We start from the raw sequence: 20,604 nt of genomic DNA, 5'->3' as shown, positions 1-20,604 counted from the left end.
GCCTCTCACCCTATCCTATGTTCCTGGGAAATCCTCGCTGTGACAGCGAGGATTCCCGCAAAGAGCAAGGCTCACGGATAATGCAGGGAGCCCGCTGCATTTAGCCACGAGTCTCACTGCTTCTACGGCCACATACACTGATTGTCCCTCAATCCAAAAATGGAGCGAGGGGGAAATCAGTGTATGCAGGGGGGGGGGGGGGGGGGGGGGGGAGGGGGAGCAGTTCAATGCTGATGGGGCGCTGTCACCACTCGCCCCCCTCATTGAAATACACCCCAAACAGTATACAGATATATAGCCATAGAGAGATACCTCTATAGAGATTGATTTATTTATTTATTAACAGTTTCTTATATTGCACTTCATATTCCGTTGCACTTCACAAAGGAGATAAAGCTATATTTGCATCTACTTTTAGAAAATCATTTTACTTCAGCAATGATTCAATGTGTTAAAGAATAAAAAAAATGTAAGTTCCAAAACCAGGAATTACCATCAATATGCTGTGATTTTACACATACAACTTGTAATACTTTTATAATGATAATCCTTGCTACAGAAATGTGAATGAATTTTTCAAAGAACAAAAATACTGAAGTGAAATACAAAGCATATGTGTAATGCCCCTTTCCCACTGCAGCTAAAAAACGGTAAATTGCCGATTTTCAGCGCAATTTACCGTTTTAAGGCTGCAGTGGGAAAGTGCCAGAGTTGAAATACCGTTTAAAGCTAAATGGTATTTCAACCCGTTTTTAAAGCAGAGTCCTACACGTTAAAATAACATTTAAGAGGCAGTGGGAATGCCTCTTAAACGTTATTTAGCCTCCAGGCAGTCCCAGTGCCCGATGAGACCTAGTAGTTCTCACTTTGTGCATGCGTAATGAGTGCACGTGCATAATAAAGAGCCGCTCATTACATATGCGCATATGTAATGAGCGGCTCATTAGTATGCATGTGCACTCATTACATATGCGCAAAGTGAGAACTACTAGTTCTCATCAGGCACTGGGACTGCCTGTACCCTGCATGGACCCCCGCTGCCTCCCCACTGCCCTGCATCCCCGTGCAGGTAAGTACAAGGGGAGGGGAGGTGGGGGCACAGGGCAGGTATGGGGGGTTAGGCACTCTTTACACTGGGGGGGGGGGGGGATTAGGCACTCTACATTTTACACGGTTCACTGCAATGGGAATGGTACTTATATATTTAAAAAGGTAATCTGCTGCAGTGGGAATGCTAATACCGTTTTAAATACCATTTAAGATTACCAGTACTTTAAACTGGTCTGCAGTGGGAAAGCAGCATTAGTCTTGCCATGCAACATCTGTAGAGAGGCACATTATACATAAATAAATATAAATAGAATGGAAGCGAGACTATGTTAACCCCTTCCCGACATTTGACGTACATTTACGTCATGGCCGGGATGTACTTCCCGACACATGGCATAAATGTACGTCGTACCTTTGAATTGTCACTGCGTCTACAGACGCGGTGACAGAGGGACGATGTCTGCTGTCCCTGACAGCAGACATCCTCCCTCATTGCCCAGGGGGGGCAGCGATGCCCCCCGTCATGGGCGATCGCTGCGATTGGCTGTTCAAACGTGAACAGCCAAAAGCAATGTTTAAATGTGTGATGTGTAAAATTTAGACTCTGCTGCCCCCTAGTGTCCAAAAAAATTAAAGGAGGTTGAAATAATGATGTAATAATAAATTTTAGATATGGTTTATGTTAGTGATTAACTATTTTGAGTGGTATGATTATTTGTCTCACAAGCAGAAAATTTTACATTTTGCAAATAGCAAAATGTTCCATTTTTTTACGACATTTTGATATTTTTCACACAAAAAAAAAACTGTATCGACCAAAATTTACCACTAATTTAAAGTACAATGTGTCACGGGAAAACAATCTCAAAATCAATAGGATAAGTAAAAGCAAAAAAAAGTTATCCCCACTTAAGTGATACATGTCAGATTTGAAAAAAAGGCCTCTGTCAGGAAGGCAAAAACAGGCCGCGTCGGGAAGGGGTTAATACTTTGTTGCATATACCTTGTGGCAACCTGTGCCCATTTACTATGTTTGAGTTAATTGGGTTACAGGTGCCAGAAGCTGATAAATGTAGCCTGTAGTAGTTACACAGTTCAACAGAGTTGGACATGTAATCCCACCCTGTAATCCTCAATTACTACAAAGAAGGTGTAAATGAATCTGCAATAATGAAAAATAAAATGCAGTCAGAAAAGGGATTCAGATCATGGTTATAAAAGCGTTACATGTTTAAGAGGACACTTATGTAAACCATCCTAAATGTGGTACTTATACTGTATGTTAGTTGGGCGCCCACTATAGTTAGCACGCTCATACCCCCACTATCCATGTCGAGTTCGAAGCGTGGCGAGTGTAGCGAGCCCCGCGAGGGGATGCGGAAAACTATGCAAATAGCTTAGTCGGCACCCAACTAACATAAGTACCCTAAATGTTTTAGTAAAAGCAAATGAGCTGTATTCTTCTTTCAATTTACTTAAACTGTATTTCAAAAGTTGTAATTGGAGGCAGAATGTATTCCACTTCCACCCACCTTGACCAGTGACAGCAGCATCAGTTAGGTACTTATGATGAATAAGGATTGATTCTCCTTGGCTGCACTGCTGTGCGCTACAGGCAGCAGTAATGAACTTTGTTGGCTCGCCTTCATCTCCTCTGGTGGCTAGAATTAGATGGGTGGCAGAGTCAGTGATGCTATCAAGCCACTGTATCCGTCTCTGAGTTATACCATCCAAGAGGAGACTGGCTAAGAACCATGTGGTTGCAAGATTAAGAAGATCTTCTCACTTCAATTGTGAAGGAAGAAGAGTGAAGGAAGAGCAGCCAATGGTGAGCAGCACAAGTCAGTGAGTGTAAAAGGAGCACTACTGGTTGGCATATGTTTAAGCAGCACTACTAATTTGTATAAAGTGACAGTACTGTAGGCATTATGTGTATAAGCAGCACTACGACTGAACATTATGTGTAAGAAGCACTACTGTGGTCATTATGTTTAGAATTCAGCTATACTGTGGGAATTATGTGTAAGTCACTACTACTGTGGATATTGTGTTTATAAGTGGCACTAGTACTTTAGACATTGTTACTAAAAGGGACACTACTGTGTGGCATAATGTGAATACGTGGCACTAGTATAATACAAATCAGGTCCACTATGTGCGGTATAATGTGAATAAAATTGCTACTGTGTGGTGTAACTTGAATTGGGGGAACTTTTGCACACTGTCCCTTTGTAAAGTTTGTGAATTAGGGAACAAATTTGAAGTTTGCAAGGGGGCACTCCGCCTAATGGGGGAGGTGGTGTGGGAAATGAGCTTCACCAACTCTCTATAACCACTTTAAGCTTTAATTGTATGTATATATGATATAACTAATGTATGAAACAAATAATGTAAAATGTACAAGCTGCAAAACCATACATACTGAGAGTGTTCAGTACAGGTTGAGTATCCCGTATCCGAATATCAGTTATCCAAATTATTCCGAAAACCATACATTCCAGAAAGTGAAAAAAATATTTTTTTTTTTGCTAAAAACTCACTGGGGACATTTGTAACAGCACTACTGATGGAATGATATGTAACTGCCATTATATATGTACAAGAAAATGATTGCTTGGCATTCAAATTCAATATCTGAGATAGTACACAAATTTTGTTTTCATGTTTTGAAACCTTGTTTTTTTAACTAATAAAATATATTGGTGTGCATTTCATGTGTTTGATGTGCTTATACAGCATCAATGCAAGATACTTCAAAATACATAAATTGAAATATTAAAATAATCCGTTAGCCACAATTCTCCTGGTCACGAGCATTTTGGATACGGGATACTCAACCTGTATTAACAATACTATATACATAACAATTGTCTACATAGCAAATAAAACTTGCTACACAAGAAAAATAGTAAAAGCAAATTCAACTTTTTCTGCGGTGTCTTTGTCATACATACAGTATTATGAATGCATCTGACATTTAAGAAATTTCAAAGGCTAGAGAGATGACTGGGCAGACTAATTTTACTGCACTTTTGAGAAGGATAGTATAAAAATTTATAACTCTAAAGGATTCCAGTTTTCATGCTCCAAGGTTTACATCCTGTGTCTTAAAAATGTAATTGCTGAAGCCTTTCTGTGTTTTGACAGATCCAGAGAGAAATACAAAGTTCATCAAGAGATTTAGAACACCACACTCACAATCACTTTATACAATCATAAATAAAGTCTACTTATCAAAGCAGCCAGAATGACCTTCATGGTAGAAAAGACCAGGAAAGCAATACATATATATATATATATATATATATATATATATATATATATATATATATATATATATATATATATATATTGTGTAGTACAGGATCGCACTCCATCCATCTTAATGCAACTCCCAGGGTGTCATCCAGAATTGGCAAGCAAATTCGTATGTATAGATGAACAAAAGGACGCACTCTCCAGGTTTTTATAAATGCAAAATAAAATCAGCTGTGTATTAGATATTTCATCAAGAATAAAGTAACATGATATACTCAACGTTACGTATCGTTTCAGTCCATCTGGGGACCTTCATCAGGAGTAGTACAACATAGGCATCCAATAATACGGCACAGCATAGACCACACAGCAGTAGGAACCTGCTGTGTGGTCTATGCTGTGCCGTATTATTGGATGCCTATGTTGTACTACTCCTGATGAAGGTCCCCAGATGGACTGAAACGATACGTAACGTTGAGTATATCATGTTACTTTATTCTTGATGAAATATCTAATACACAGCTGATTTTATTTTGCATTTATAAAAACCTGGAGAGTGCGTCCTTTTGTTCATCTATATATATATATATATATATAACTATTTCCTAAAGGAAGGCTGTGTCATTTCTTGTGCCTAAGACTAGATGTTATCCAGAGGTAAGCATAATGTGCAAGTCTACTTCCTTTTGTAAATTACATTATACAGACATGGCACGTCTCAACAATATCTGGTTGAGAATAATAATAAATATTGCTACAACGGTCATCATCATCAATTTTCTTGTCAAAAGGTCAACAAGCGAAATCATTTTGCCAGTTTTGTTTCACATATGAACTACATTGGGGCAGCACGGATGGTGAAATGTTTTTTTTTTTTTTTTTTTTTTATAATATTTATTGATTTTATCTGATATAACAAACAATTACAGACAAGATACAATCATAAAAAGTGTCAAACGACAAGAACAAAGCAAATTGACATCTCGTAAAAGGCAGCAGCAGACTATACGTTCGTAACTTAGGCATGTGGCTTGTATCCAGATTCTATTCAGGCATCGTGGGCATTTAATTATCATGATAATCTTAGCTTAATCGGCCCTTCGGACTTTATAAGTGCCTATTACGAGCAGCAACAGAGGAGGCAGGGGGGGCCCCTGCATATATTACATTTCAGTGTAGGGCAAATAAATAAAGGTAGAGGGGAGATCTAACATGGGATGGGTTTATAGAGTTGATATTGCCAAAGCTTTCCTGTACACTTACATATAGATTTCCCATCCAAAATAGGTTTTAAACCCTAGTATTGTAACCAACAAAAATAAACCAAAAGAAAACAGAAAAAAACAGAACAAAAGCATATCAGTGTACGTAATAGTGACTACTCAAATAGAGGGGGAGAAGTGTGCTATTAAATACACTCCTAAGATGTCACCACCCTTAAACCCTTATATAATTATTTATATAGCTTATCGTAGTGTTAGTGTTCCAGTGTCTAATCTCCAAGTCGTATAGTCCTCCCATTTCAAATGTGTTAAACATTAATATCACCAACAGTGCTCCGTTGGTTTCTAGAAAAAAAAAAAAAAAAATCGTGTGTGCATCGTCTAACACCATCTTGCTGTATGTGTCCTCATTCACCATCTTGTATGCAGGTGCTATCAATTCCTAGTGCGCCAGTGTCTGGAAGTCAACCAGCTATCCCATATCCTGTGATATTTGCTTATAGCGTGTCTATTAATATACAAATATTTATCTTGCTGGACAATATAGTTCACTCTGGCAATCCAATTCTGGATGTCTGGACCTTCTGAGGCCATCCAATTTTTAGCAATCAGGACTTTTGCCACTGAGGTCAGACCCATCACATAGAGTCTATCCACAGATTCTAATCTACCAACCGGAAAAATGTTCAGAATGCAAGATCTTGCGGTGAGCAACTCTCTAGATACCCCAGTATCCACCATAATGTCTATTACCTTGCCCCAGAATTCTGCAACCCTTTGACAGTCCCATAATAAATGGAACAACGTCCCAGTGTGTATCCTACACTTAGGGCATTCGGTGGATGATCTCGCTTTAAATTTGACCATTCTTATAGTAGTCAAGTAGGCCCGGTGTAGGACATACAACTGGACCTGCTGATTCCAGATCGCATTAGATGATTTGAATACCGATCTCACTGCCATTTCCCATTCCTCTTCCCTCAATGGTCCCACATCCACCTCCCATTTACCCCTCAACTCCCTCATATAGTCTCCAGAAGCAGCTCCACTTAGGAGTTTATATAACTTTGAGGTGGTGCTATTTTTCCCTCCCTTCTTTATGGTTTTCTTAACCAGTGATTCCTCAAATACTGGGGGTAGAGTACGAAAACGCTCCTCCAGAACACTTCTTATTTGAAGATATCTAAAAAAATGGGTCTGTGGTATGCCAAATTCCCCTTTCAGTTGGGAAAAGGATTTGAATACCCCGCTACAATAGAACTGGCTAAGGTTTTTAACTAAATAAGGTCCCCAAGCTTCCTTTACCTGTAGGTTCACAGCAGTGTGCTGCATTAGCCTGTCATCCAGTGGGTATTCAGGGTCAGTGTGTTGACATCCTGCAATTCTATTCGCCTCTCCCCAGATCCTAATTGACTGAATAACCAGTGGTGGGTCTTTTGCAGTTATATAGCCTTGTAGTAGTCTTGACAAGGGGTCCGTACCAGGGGTTGATATATTTACCAAGGCCATTGGCATATAACTGTCACTATCTTGGGTCACCCAGGGTCTCATCTGAACCAATTGTGATGCAATGTAGTACTTTCTCAGATCCGGCAACCCCAGACCACCCTCTTCCTTCTCTTGCATTAGAGCCGTTAGTTGAATTTTAGACCTAGTGTTATTCCATATGAACGACGTTTTAATACTGTTCATCTTACGAAATATCGTTTTAGGAAGATAACTGGGAGCCTGCTGGATTATATACAGAATCTTAGGAAGCATTATCATTTTTATAAGGTTTGTCCGTCCAATTGTTGTTAGCGGGAGTCGGGACCATGATTTACATTTTGAAATCAAATACTCCATTAATGGATTTATATTTAATTGAATAAATTCTCTCGGGTCTTTAGAAACCCATACCCCCAGATATTTGAATGAGGAGACCAATTGTACAGGAAGGGGATTATCGGGCAGGGCATTACCCACTGGCGAAACCAAGAGAATATAGGACTTACTCGAATTTATACGGATGGTGTAATGGTTAGTGTTACTGCCTCACAGCACTGAGGTCCTAGGTTTGATTCCCACCATGGCTCTAACTGTGAGGAGTTTGTATATTCTCCCAGTACTTGCGTGTGTTTCCTTTGGGTATTTCCATTTCCTCCCACAGTCCCAAAATATACTGGTAGGCTAATTGGCTCCTAAAAAATTAACCCTAGAATGTCTGTGTGTGTACATGTGGCAGGTAACAGATTGTAAGCTCACTGGGGCAGGGACTGATGTGAATGTGTGCGCGCTATATAAGAAACTGTTAATAAAATTTGTGCTAGATGCAACAAAACAAATTAGCATAAAGAAAGATTTGCCGTTTGTGCAAGAATAATAAACCATGCTGATGTATAATGCAACACACCTATTGCGAACACTATATGCAAAAAAAAACCATATATATATATATATATACATACATATATATATATATATATATATATATATACATACACATATATATATACACACATATATATATATACACACATATATATATACACACATATATATATATATATATATATATATATACACACACACACATATATATATACACATATATATATATATATATATATATATATCTCTGTGTATTGTTAAAAGTTGACCACTATAAGGAGGGAAGGATGATGGAAAGAAAATCTCTCCATTCATAATAGTCTATGGAGCTGCAGCATTAGAACAGATGTGTTACGGAGTACAAATAGGAGTGGGAGGATTGAACACATTGCGCTGCTGGGTTTAAGAATAACTATGTGCAATTAAAAAAGAATAACATTTGGTTGAAATTTTAAGTTTTATAGACCTTAAGGTGCTGCATATATGACACAATGATACTGGACACACTGCTGAAAAATGGAAAGTTTTATATGCATGTCAATATAAATATACAAAGAAATAAAAGCATAATAATAATCAAAACAACAACAACAAAAAAACATGAAGGGGGGGGGGGATTTAAAAACCAGTATAATATAATAGGTACCAATAGATAGTGACTTGAGGTATGATTGCAATGAGTCGCGTCAAATAGGGAGGATTGAAACACTCCCCAATAGGTTAGTAAAGCAGCCTTGAGTAAAAAGCCCTTATAGCCTGCATATATTAGTAGCTCCAGCCGGATATATGTATTAATGCTCCAAACAGTCACAACTTTATTTAACATGTAGGCAGAAACACGTATTGGCAGTTAGTTGGTTAATTTGATAAGCAGTTAGCTTTATGATGTTAGGTAGCACAAAAGTTTAGGATGGCTCGAATCTCACCAATGTTTAGCCATGGTTAATGGCATAGTGGTCCATTCCATGGTGGTCAAGCCAGTCACCTCTGGCTGAATTTTCGGTGGCTGTAAGAGCTTGGACCGCAGAAAGTTGATGCACTGCGATTGGGTCCCGTGAATAGAACCAAGGTTACCGGTGGACTCACCCGGGAGGGCTGGAGCTTGTGAGCAGTATGTAAAGAGATCTCGGTCAGACACAAGTCCAGACGCATGGTTAAAGGACTGTGCTGCTGCAGGAACAATACAGCACAGTGTGTTAAATCCCCCCCACTCGTTTTTGGGCAAACCTTTGTGAGTACTGGCTAACACACCGAACACTTGCAGCAGCGGTTAGAATTGTGGATAAATTCTGTAATTTACATTTTTACATGTTTATTACCACTTTATGAGCGCCAAGAGGTTCTAGCTTTGGGTAGAGTTTAGATACTCCCCCCACCCTAACAACACTTGTTTCTTTTGTCGGAGTACAAATATGTCAAAGCATAAATAGCAGAAATCAATCAGAATTTTATTTATTGGCAAGTGTATCAGATGCACAAGGAATTATTTTCCGTTAGTTACAACTTCCATGTCAGAACACAGCCAATAAAGACACAAAACTAGGTACTTGTTTCCTAGCACGGCATGCGATTTTAAATTGTATAAGCCCCTATACGATTTTTTATTTTATAAGCACCCTAATGGGTGCTTACAATGTTAAATGCACCCCACGCCACCCCCAGTATTGACGTTAACCCGAAGCGTGGTGACGGTACGCGTCCTCCGACCTTTTCATACCCCCCACTATCCACGTCGGCGTGGAGTTGATGTTATATAGTGTGGCGAGCGCAGCGAGCCACCGAGCCTGAAGCGTGACGAGCCCCGCACTTTACTTCACATGTATTCCGTGTCCGCTAGCCACACTTCGGTCTCGGTGGCTCGCTACACTATATAAAATCTACTCCACACGACATGGATAGTGGGGGTATGAAAAGGTTGGAGGACGCGTACCGCCACCCCTTGCGGGCTTGCTGCGCTCGCCACGCTTCGGGTTGGCGTTGATAGTACGGGTGGCGTGGGGGTGCTTTTAACATTGTAAGCACCTATTACAGTGCTTATACAATTATTTATCTTATAGGGGGCACATTTAACATTGAAAACACCCATTAGGGTGCTTATACAATTTAAAATCGTATACCATTGTATATGCCATACAATTCGATGGTATACAATTTAAAGTTGTAGAAAATCGGCTAACATCGCATCGCATAACATCGTATGCCTTATGGTATGCGATGCGATGGGCGCCGTGCTTGGAAACAAGTACCCAAAACTATTTAAAAACACAACCATAATGTATCACACACAAGTGCTTTGAAATTTAGATTCCAAGAAAAACTTCCAATGCTGTTTTATGACAAGTTGTTTTTTTTGCAAACCGTGAACTATATCAGTGGTTCCCAACCCTGGTCCTCAAGTACCCCCAACAGTGCACATTTTCCAGGACACCCAGCAGGTGCACTCATTATTCAGACACATTTTAAAAGATCCACAGATGGATCTAATTATTTCACTTGTGATTCAGTGTGGAGAACTGAAAAATGTGCACTGTTGGGGGTACTTGACGACCAGGGTTGGGAACCACTGAACTATAACGTCTACCATATGGGAACAGCTGAAACACTCATGGGCAGAGTGGGAATGATCACTAGGGATCCTTTCCACCCAAATCCTAATTCTTGCCACATAAAAAAACCTCAAATGAAGGAAGATTTGACCCTATGATATTTTCCACTATCTTGACCACTCTTTGTAGCCTCCTCCTATCCTGAATAGTAGGGAAAAGTGGCTCTAAATTGCAGAGCTAAACCACACTGGGACTGAGGTGCAGAGAACAGACTGAATATTAGCAGTAAGGAAGGTGATTTGCAGTTCCTGTGGCAGTTTGAACTTAAATTGGTGTAGGAAGAAGAATAGTCTCTGCTGAGCTTTCTTCACAATGGTATTAGTGGGACGACCACCTTGGTTCCTGAGAGATCAGAGAACCCAAAAATGTTATGGATTCCACCATTGAAATCAAATTGCCCTCAATAATGAGGGTAGTCACTGCTGGTGGATACTTCCTGAAATCAAAAACCATCTCAACTGTTTTCAGATGATTCAGCTCAAGCTTGTTGTACCTGCACCAGGTGACCAACTGCTCTACTTTTTTATAGGCCGATTCATCACTATCCTTGATGAGCCCAATTAACATTGTGTCATCCGCAAATTTAAGGAGCTTTACAGCTTGGTCACAAGAGGTGCAATCAGTGGAAGCCAATCCTAGCCCTCGAGAGTTACCAACAGTTCACATTTTCTAGACAACCTAGCTGCTGCCTAGCCTCACCCTCTGCTTGTTAAGAAATCAATAACCCAGGAACATAGCTTGTCTGGGACACCTACAATGGAAAATTGTATTAAAAGCAGAGCTAAAGTCCATAAACAGGACCCTCACATAAGTGCCGGCTAGATCCAGATGTTGCAGGATTTAATGCAGACCCAAATTCACAGCATCCTCAGCTGAACTGTTCGCACAGTATGCAAACTGAAAGAGATCCACTATTCACTCAATAGTCTTCATAGCTACCAATGTTAAAGCAACATGCCTATAGTTTTTCAAATTAGAGGGAGAAGCAACAGCTTTCTTTGGCACCGGACTGATCAACTAGTTCCTGATACAGACTGGGATCACGGCCATACCAAGCTATCTGTTAAAAATGTAGAAAGTAGTAGTGGTCACCAGAAAATTGAGAGGGGTAAGAGAAGCATCTACCAAGGCTACCTGTGCTCCCTTTGGCTTCGCCATTACTTCTGAAGCAGACTGCTCAAATCTGCAATAAAAGACGTCGTACTTTGGCCCTTATTCAGATCTGATCGCAGTACAAATTTAGATTTCAGTTTTAACACACCCCACCCAAATGTAACTCTCGCTCTGCACATGTAACATCTGCCCCACCTACCGTGCACATGGTTTTGCCCATTTTGAGAACAAATTTGTACTGCGATCAGATCTGAATGAGGACCTTTGTTTCGTGACTTTTTATATTGGCTCTAAGCTAAGCAGATCTCTCACTTTTACCACTTCTACTGGGTCTAGGTATAAATATGTTTTTCCCACTTAGGAATAATAACTACAGATGAAGCCGGCCTGGTCTTTGCAGGGGATGGCGGCAGAATCGCCAGCCGCCATCCCCCGCCAGCTGCTCTGCAAAAGAGGACACACGCCTCCCCGCTCCCCCCGCCGCCTCCCCGAAGCTGAGACGGACAGGGTTCCCGTCGGCCGGAAACTGAGACACACGCACGTCTCAGTCAGATGGAGCGCCTCGCTGCTGGCGGATAGCCAGCGGAGACTGTCTGGCGATTCGCCAGAAAGAGGGAGCCCGGCTCCATCTGTAAGTATCATAAAAATGTAACGTATGCTGTTCAAACAGTAATTTTATTTGGAAAATTTTTGGGTTTTGGGTTTAAAATTTCAGCAACACAAAACAGCTGTATCTGGGAGCTACATATTGTATTCCACAGATACTCAAACTCTGTCCTCAGGACCCCACATAGGTCATGTTTTCCAGGTCACCCAGCAGGTACACAAGTGCATTCATTACTCACTGACACATTGTAAGAGCCACATGTTGAGCTAATTATTTTATCTGAACTCTGTGGAGACCTGTAAAACATGAACTGTGTTGGGTCCTAAGGACAGAGTTTGAGAATCTGTGGTGTATTCTATTTTCTACAGTATGTTCACTCTGTATGGCGCAGTGTACACTTTGTAGAAATGTAAATTTCCAGATTAAAAGGCAAGCAATATGGACTTCATATTCCTATATTTGTCTGAGCAACTATGATAAGATGAAAACCTAAACCTTCAAAAGGCATCCTAAATTCTGACTGCCATTTTCATGAAGGAAGGACATCTCACCATTTACATGTTCCCTCTCCTACAAAGTACAAGGACTGAGGCAGAGTGATAGATCTATAAACTTTCCAAAGTCACATTTATTAGTGGCATCAATGCAGATAGACCTATTCAATAGACCTATTCAAGAAATGAAAATGCAAAAAAAATTCTTTACACGTTGTCAATATTTTGCAATACAATCAAGCATAGATGTGTTATGCTTTGTATATACAGGGCAATTCGGCGGGTTGCCGGTACTGGCCGGTGTGTGACAAATGATGAGGGTGCAGCATTGTGGAGCATGACCCTTGTCATGAGATAGTAGAAATAGACTTGTCGGCACAGCCTATTTCTACTTACGTACCTGATGCCACGGGTCCGGCCATTGGCACTGTATGTTCCTAAACACGGTGCAATTTTAACTAGCCAATTTTCCATTTGGACTACAGTAGGGATGCCAATCCTGGGGCATTTTTTCAATCCCGGAATTCAGGATTGAAAATGCTCAATCCCGGGATTTGCCTCCCTAATAATAATAAAAAAAAAAAAAAAACACATGACCCCCGCCCCCCAAATGTCACTGTAAATGCCACCCTGACTGAATGCCCGCCAATCTTCCCCATCCCCCCTGCCCTGCACTGTCACTTACAGAGGTATTGGTGACAGGCAGCAGCAGGACCGACCATCCGTCCATCTTCAGCGGCCGGGTGGGCGATAGCAGCACAGCGGGCATGTGGCTGGGCATCCGGGTCCCTGACAGTGTGCTGCACTGACAGGCATGGCGGCGGACGGGTTGCGCAGCGTGGCGTGATGTCAGGGGTCACACTGCGCAGCCTGGGCTCCATCATGCCTATCATCACAACACACTGCCCTGAACAGCAGAATCAACCATCCACCGGGGGTCAGCAGCAGTCAGCCGGGCAGCATCTGAGCCATTAGGTGCTCAGCGCTGCCCGGCTTTAAGCACTGGGGTACTAATCCCGAAATCCCGGGATTGAAAGCTTCAATCCTGGGATTCAAATCCCGACGATTTTAGGCCAAAATCCCAGGATCGATTGGCCTCCCTAGACTACAGTATATAGTCAAAGCTGATCGGCAAAAATCGCACCTTGTGTACACAATTTAAGTCAAGTTTACGCATCTCAACTGAATAAAAAACACTGATTCAAAGACCATATACAACTAGCAAGAAATAAAACTTCAACATATACATTTATTCAAGAACATATCACCTGCATACACAGTTAACAATTTGTAAAGGTTTAAATTTCACTTCTTTGGCAAGTTGCACTTTTCCTACTGTTAAATTAGTTTTTCAGGCAGTTAAATCAATGTCTTGGTGAAAATGAAGTTAGACAGTGTCAGGCAGCCACACAAATAATGATGCATTCTGTAACAGATGTCAGAGACTGCAGCCCATGCCGTGCTGAGGAAACTGGCCGCCTTATGCTCCTATTATCGTGTAATAAGCCGTGCACCTGCTCAAGCAATTGACCACTTCTACACTTCTGATCATTTGGATAATGGTAATGGCAATGAAAATAAAGGAGAGGAGTGCTAATTAGCCTGGTAATTTAGAGTTATTTAAGCCAATCTTAAAGTACGGCATAATGTTGACAGCTGGAATAAACTGTATAAAAATGCAAAATATAGCCAAAGTTTTTAGCAAGACAAAAACAGATGGAAATGACAACTATAACTGTATATATTCTTCAGTGGCAGTATAGCAACATAAAAAGATCATATTTTGGTGGGAGGAATTAAAGAAGCAGACAAAAGAGAGGTTCATTACATAAAGGAGCCTTACATATAGGGAATGGCTAATAACCAACCACTTAATTCTAAAGTAAAAAAACATAACACTGAGTTGTGGCCACTGGTCACAATTACTGGGGATAACTGCTAAGACAATAAATAAGCATATAGATGCCAGCAGGAGTGTGTGTAAGTTTCCCCCAGCCTGCTCCCTGCTTCTCTGTAAGTCCCCCACTCTGCCCCCATTCAGTGTATTTCCCCCAGCCTGCTCCCCCTTTCTCTGTATGTCCCCCACTCTGCCCCCATTCAGTGCATTTTCCCCAGCCTGCTCATTCACAGTATATTCCCCCTGCCTGACCCTCCTTCTCTGTATGTCTCCCACTCTGCCCCCATTCAGTGTATTTCCCCCAGCCTGCTCCTTCTCAGTATATCCCCCCTGCCTACCCTCCTTCTCTGTATGGCCCCTTCTGTAAGCCACAGGATGGAGAGGCCAAGCAGGCACCACAAAGAGAGGAGGCAGATGCCTGTGCTCCCTGCTCCCACCGTCGCCTTCCTCTGCTGAGTCTGCTCTGCATGCTGCGATCACATACTCACATGAAGATGCTGAACGGTGGCTGCCGACACCCTCTCACCGCTGCACACAAGGTAATGTGCGCTCGCTGTAGGCCCCACCTCTACAGTCCCACGCTGGGAGTCCTGCTTCTAATGCTCAACCTGCTTCCGGCTGGAGGCCACTTAAAGTGATATCATGGGCCGCAATTGGCCCCCGGGCCGTACTTTGGACATGCCTGCTCTAAGGTAAGCTTATATACATGGAACACTAAGGGGCCTATATAACAATATAACAAGTCCATTGTTCATAAACCACCATTTCTGTGTAACATTTGCATACAGGTGATGTACTGTAAGAAAAGCCTAACAATGGCTAACTACCGCTGCAGACCACAGTCGACATCATCATAAGTTTGGACTATGATTTGATCGCTAGGTTAAAAAAAACTCCAAAAATTGTAAATTACTTTATGCCTATTGAAGCATATTCACCCCCTCTTATGGGGAACATTAGGTACTGTATGTTTACATGGGGGAAAAGATGTGTAAAGGCCCCCATACACGCTGCGATAGGAAATCCTGTATTTGATTTATTGACGTGCTTACTGTATACTCATATTTTCACAGGCTTTTAATGATATTGGCAGTTAACTTAATTGCCATTAGTAATTGAGGGGAGTGTGTGTACTAATAATAATAATAAAATATATATATTTTTAAATTAGGAGTTCTGCACTAAAGACAAGACAGCCTAGGGTTCCCTCCGTTCCGACCATGCCTCACTGCGTAGTTCCTTCTTCCTCCTCTGGCGCCTGCACGGCCATGCAGGACCACCAGTTGTAGTACCGCGTCGCTACAATACTGTTACATATGCCTTCTGGGTCCCGCTGTGGAGCGTTCGCCGGGACTGCCATGTCAGTGGAGTGACGCGTGCTCAACTCCAACAGGGGGGGGGAGATTTAGGGTGAAGGTGAGGCACTTCTATGTAGCTCCCGATTGACGGCTGACAGTCTTATATTCCCCGGTGAAGATAGTGAAGTGGTGTATCGGTGGCCATCTTTGTTTTGTGTTGAATGCCCTTAGTATCCTCAAATGCGAGTGAATTAGTTCTTATGCGGTAAATAGGAATTGTAATACATAACAGTGGAGATCATTTTGTCATGCTGGATGGAGGGGTATGGTCTGTGATAAATGTGTCTTGCTAGATGGGGGGGGGATTAATCAGTCAATGAAGCGGATTTCGGTCAAGACACAATAAGTCTTATTGGTGCCGGACCGGCCATCATGTTCATGGGTAGAATGCCCTTACATGCTGTCATTCAAGTGTACGTGGTGAATAGGAAGTTTAATACAAGACGGTGGTGATGAAACGTGTCACACTAGATGGAGAGGTATAATCTGTGATAAATGCATTAAATTGAATGGGGGGGGAGCAAAACTGTAACTAAAACTGGTTACGGTTAAAATTCATTAAGTCGTATTGGTATTATCTCTAATGTCAGGACGGCCATCTTGCTTATGGGTAGGGTGCCCTAACATGTTGTCATTAAAGTGTACTGATGGAACTAACTTTGTTATCTATATTAAGCCCCCTGGGGGTCAGTGTTTAATATGTACATCCATTTCAGTTCTTCCATATTTATCGTTCTTATATAGTCTCCTCCTCTCCAATTCTCAGGGAATAGGGGATAATGGGAATAGCTGTTAGGTATAACTCAACTGTAATGATTAAAGTCCAGCTCTCCATGCTGCACCAGAGTAGAGGGTGATACCATACTTCAGATATTACAAATCTTGCAATACCAGCTAGTATAGGTGATTCTGTCCCCCCGCCAACACCCCCCTCATTTTGGGAGTGGGTTTATCCATAACCCAATACTCGGGGACCCCTAAAAGTGCATATTTCACAGATTGAACACAGGTATATTCATTACTGATTAACACATTTTAAAACATCCACAGGCCGGTTCCAATTATGATACACGGGTAAAATATGTAATGTTAGCGTTCCCTGTGGACTGCAGTTAGGAAACACGGATTAACACTATGAAAATGTATATATGATGTTGAGGTAAGAACAGTAGGGTAACAATTTATAGATATAGTAGGAAAACCAAGATGTAAAGTCCTGCAATGGTATAGTATATGTAGGTAATAATAGGTTCACAGCTGTTTCTTTAACAAACTTTAAACACTTTACAGTAAGAAGAAATCGTTAAAGAACTATAATTAAAACCTAACTGCAACAAATGTTAAGTCATTCTGCAAGTAAAATGCATAAAGGTTAAACAGGAGCATAGACTAACTAGTACTAGAATATCTAAAGAGAAAAAATAAATATATTACTAACAATTTAATCCCATCTCATGTATTTAGTTATCCCAAGTATTCATAATTTGAATCTCTGGTACTTGTTTCCTAGCACGGCCACAACGATCTTAATCGCGGTCATCGGGGGGAAAATCGGGGCCATCACGGCCGCTAAAAAATCGGGTGCGATGGGCCAGACGCGATGCCCGCGTTTTCCCCATAGAGAACAATGTTAAATGCCTCAATTTACCCGCGATGACCACGATTTCCCATAGGAAACAATGTGAAATGGCTCAATTTAGCCAAATTATCATAGGAACAATAGTAAATGGACCAAAAACACCCCTGAACATTGAAATGTCCCCCCAAAAGTAGTTGACGCCACCCCGCCATCAACGCGAACCAGAAGCGTGGCGAGTGCAGCGAGCCCGCGAGGGGCGGCGGTACGCGTCCTCCAACCTTTTCATGCCCTACTATCCACTAGGGCGTGGAGTGAGAATAGAATAGTGTGGCGAGCGCAGCGAGCCCGAAGCGTGGCGAGCGCAGCGAGCCCCGCGAGGGGACGCGGATACCTTCACAGTTATACGCGTCCCCTCGCGGGCTTCCCAGGTGTCCATGGCGACGCGGACACCTGGGAAGCCCGCGAAGGGACGCGTTTACCTGTGAAGGTATCCGCCTCCGCTCGCCACACTATTCTATTCTCACTCCACGCCCTAGTGGATAGTAGGGCATGAAAAGGTCGGAGGACGCGTACCGCCGCCCCTCGCGGGCTCGCTGCGCTCGCCACGCTTCGGGTTCACGTTGATGGCGGGGTGGCGTCAACTACTTTTGGGGGGACATTTCAATGTTCAGGGGTGTTTTTGGCCCATTTACTGATGTTCCTATGCTGATTTGGGTAAATTGATCCATTTAACATTGTTTCCTATGGGAAATCGTGGTCATCGCGGGTAAATTGAAGCATTTAACATTGTTCCCTATGGGGAAATCGGGGGCATCGCGCGTCTGGACCATTTAAGCATTTTTAGGTGCACACGACGCGACCGACCCGATTTTTCACTGTTTTCAATGCATTTCAATCGAAAAATCGGGGGCATCGCGTCGCAGGCCACTCAAATTACCCCCGATGGCCAAGATTTGTGGCCGTGCTAGGAAACAAGTACCGAATCTCTTATGATCACCTCATCAATGGAATCTGTAAATCTCAATATACTAGGTTCAAACTCATTTATTGTCACAGCATAAAATAGATGGAACATGGATGGTTATGGAACACCAGCCCAACATTAAAGAAGACCCAGCATGTTTATGGCCAAAATCATCCCGCAATACATTTTTAAACAAAGCAGCTATTCACTTTCCTTGGCAAATATTTGTCTAAAGGAGCCCATACACGGTCCGTTGTGTATGGCTCCGTTTTGTACTATGCGATGCGCGCTCCCGCGCATCACATAGTACGGTACAAAAAGTATGTGCTGCACATACTTTTTGTACTAGCTATACATCGGATCGGATCGCAGTGCATGCACAATGCATGCACTAGGGATGCGATCCGATCCGATGTGTGCTGTTTAAGCACACAACGGATCCAATTAACGGACCGTGTATGGGGGGCTTAAAGCTGATCTGCTAGTGTCTACACTAATTGCATTTCATTTTCCAAATCTAATAAAATACTTCCACACATACTGTATAAACTAAGCCATTATCTCAAAAGATCTCCTAATAGGACTCCTTATCTATGCCACAAGTCTGCTTCTCTCATCCTCATTGATGCCTCAAATCACAGTTTTTCAGAATAGGCTATCAAATATCATTTACAATATACCCAAACCTCTTCCCAAGTCAGCATTGGTATTTAACCAAACCACCACAAAGCACATATTTTTTTTCCAACTGCAAACTGGCTGGATAAATATGAAATTACCTTGTTGATTCTATGGCTCGTATTCAATGCCGCAGCGAGCGGCCGGCGAGGGGGTTAAACAGCGAGGATTGCTGAAAACCAGCGATCCTCGCTGTTTAACCCCCGCGCCGGCCGCTCGCTCTATTCAACGTTCTGGGGAAATCCTCGCCGTCACAGGACGGCGAGAATTCCCCAAAACAGCGAGACCCGCGGCTGCTGCAGAAAACGCGCAGTTTCTGGAGCCGCATCCGCCAATTCCCCCTCGCTCAAAAAACGGAGCGAGGGGGAATTGGCGGATGCGGAGGCTGCGTTGAATGCTGTCACCACTCGCAAACAGCATTGAATACATACCAATGTATGTTCCCAGTTTTAGTGCTGCGCTATATACTGGTACTATGCAAATGTTAGCAACAAATTAAAAAGACAGTACTGAATTCAGAAGAAGACAAAACATGTCAAGTTGCCATTTCTACTGAATATAATGCTCTGGTTTTGTATACTAACCACCAATTAGCAGTTAATTTAAGAAGACATGTAGATTATATATTATCAGGCAACATTTCACCACCCTATTCTGGAAGAATAAAGATTTCAATGCATTAATTCCACGAAATCCAAGAAGATTAAGTATTTGTTTTCTCGACTACACTATTACAATGCATGCAATTTTAAATATTATGTACCTAAACTTACAATGGAAATGTTATGGCTGGTGTAAGCCTGCTAGAGAATATTTATACATTTAAAAGGATAAATAAATTCACTGAAAACAGTCATTATAATGCTCCTGGTGGAGCGGCAAGGCATATTTAAAAAGTTAGTTCTAGTAAAAAGTATGAAGTACTTAGTTTCCAATAACATACAAGACCTTCTTGCAGGACAAATGCACTGTGCATATTTAGGGTCTCTATCCAAAAAATACAGTTATTTTTACTGTCTTAAACGCCATCATTATTTTTTATTTATTTTTTGGTATGGACGAAGTTTCAGCGCATACATTTTATTTGTTTACTTTGCATGGTTGCTGCCACATACGGGGCTTAAATGCTAGAACATCACTGTCAGCAGTGCACATAGATCACAGACGGGCTGCTGTCACATGCTGTTTGTCCTGATGACAATCTCCATGTCAAGCACATTCATTGTACTGTAGCATCTAAAACAAGGTCATCATAGAAAGTGCACTAGCTGTTACATAATATAATTAAACCCTAACCTAACCTTAAATGTAATTTCCCACAGACTGCGCCTTGATGGAGACAAACTCATTTTGTTTGTAGAACAAGAATCATCATCAATATTGAACACAAGAACAAGAATCATCATC

The 20,604-nt window shown here is 41.7% G+C and overlaps 1 protein-coding gene across 1 annotated transcript in view; it reads right to left on the bottom strand.

The window, feature by feature from the left end:
* Nucleotides 1-20,604, bottom strand: part of LOC146060647 (S-adenosyl-L-methionine-dependent tRNA 4-demethylwyosine synthase TYW1-like) — a 173,954-nt gene that overhangs the window by 34,591 nt on the left and 118,759 nt on the right. The gene's annotated exons all lie outside the window — the stretch shown is intronic.

This window comes from Crinia signifera, chromosome 2, assembly GCF_055691185.1.
Source record: "Crinia signifera chromosome 2, ASM5569118v1, whole genome shotgun sequence".
NCBI lineage: Eukaryota > Metazoa > Chordata > Amphibia > Anura > Myobatrachidae > Crinia > Crinia signifera.
This window is presented reverse-complemented; position numbering and strand designations above follow the sequence as displayed.